The following is a 1,889-nucleotide window of genomic DNA, read 5'->3' as shown; positions in this document are numbered from 1 at the left end:
TGTTCTCTATAGTGGCAAAAGTCGATTCCCCCACGAGCAAATGTCTGAAACAAACGTCCCTTTATTGTTTGCGGGGTTTGTGCATTTAAAGTATACTGTTAGTGAACTACTGGCAATTTGGAAACTCACCCTTTGTGAAAAGCTTCGATCTTTTCCTCTTTTACATGTATTGCCGGGTTACGTTCGCACAAATCATGCTGCCTCGATGGTTGAAGACCGTTTTAAAACCCCTGAATCGTTGCTTGTAAATTTGGTAACATGAAAACATGAGGGAAACATCGACCAGGTGAACCCCAAATTCTAAGCCGCAGTCACGCCCTTATAAAAAATTTGCCAAAAATGTAGCAAAAGAAACCAGTGAAATGCAAAAGCTAAATTTAGAACGGACTTGATTGTCAACGTAAAGGGGGGCTCAACTGCAAAATCTGGGTATCAAAATAGGGGTTTAAGGGAGGGAAAAAAGCAAGGACCAAGTAGGATGTCTTAGTGCTTTTACATGTCCGTTGCAGAGGCCGTATAATTTAGGAATATGTTGGGTTTCCCTCTGCAGGAAAGGGTTACCAAAAAGTGCTTTCTCGGCTAGGAAATGAATCATAGACTTTAATTACACACTTTCTAAAGTCTAAGCAGCAGTGTCTCAAGGGGTGTGGACACATGAGAGATTTCTTTCATAGAGAGTTGTGTGGAGAAGGTGTCGGAGTGTAGACACGTAGAATTTCTCTTAAACCCTTGGGGAAGGGTTTTTTTGTTTTCGGGTCTGAAGAATTTGCGTGAGTTCGAGGGGTTAAAAAGGTTACAGCTTCATGTGTATTGCGTTGCTAATTAAGACCCTGGTTACAAGGAAGGTCGCATCAATGAGTGCTGGTTGCAGTCAGGGCGAAAAGGGCATGCATGAAATTATGGTTTTATATGTGCAGAAAAAAGGAAATAAAATGAAAGTGAAATTTTATATATATGTTTTTAAAAGAATCGGGAATACAAGGTTTATAAAAAATTCCATAACAGACGAGTGGCAGAAGACTTACCCCCTCTGCATCGCTTCGTTCCCCTTTCCCCATATTTTCCCTCCTTCCCCTCGACATTTACCCCTTTCCCCCCGTCATTTACCTCCTTCACCCCTATGTATTATTTCCCCCCCTTATCTGTTTTCGTTTTCCCCTCGGTATATGCTGTGCTCCCTCACTGATCTCTCCCCATTCCTCATGTGGCCCCTTCCCCCTTTGAAGTACTCATCTGTTTCCCTTCTGTTTTCGCATCTACCTTTTTTTTTTCCTTTTACTTTCCCCTCCTTCTCGTCATATGCCCCTTTCCCCTTTTGTTTACCTCATTTTCCCCGTCATCTCCCTCCTTAGTCAACAAACCCTTTAAATCGCCCCCCTTTACATTCTTTTACCCCCACACCCTTAAGCTAAATTTTCTGAAGGTCCATAGAATTACGATTTAGAAAACAGAATAGATGAGAGCGGAGAAAAGAAGGTTTAAATTTTGGAACCGGCCAGGGGAGGTCCCGGGGGGTGAGTGAAGGGGGGGGGAAAAGGGGAAAGGAAGAAAGGTAAGGAAAGGGGGGGGGGGGGTGAGAAGAAGGAGTGCAAAGGATGGAGGAAAGGGAAATAAAAATTTGGGGAGGGGGAGAGGGCTGTTTAAGGTTAGGGGAGGAGCTTTCGAAAGAAAGGTCCAAAAGGTTTAAAAAGGCCAGAAGTCTAATAAAACGGGGAGCAGGGTGGGGGAAGCACTAGAAAAACGAAAAGTTGTAGGGAGGGGACGAAGGAACGGGGGGGGGGAAAAAGTTTCTTTTAAATTTTTGAAGTTTTAAATTTAAGTAAAAGCCCTTCCCCTTGAGCTGCAGATTCACCATGCAAGGGGCTTAGCAACAACGAGGCTTAGTTTTA

This window comes from Penaeus monodon, chromosome 15, assembly GCF_015228065.2.
Source record: "Penaeus monodon isolate SGIC_2016 chromosome 15, NSTDA_Pmon_1, whole genome shotgun sequence".
Lineage (NCBI taxonomy): Eukaryota > Metazoa > Arthropoda > Malacostraca > Decapoda > Penaeidae > Penaeus > Penaeus monodon.
The sequence above is the reverse complement of the archived record's forward strand: the minus strand, read 5'-3'. Positions refer to the sequence as shown.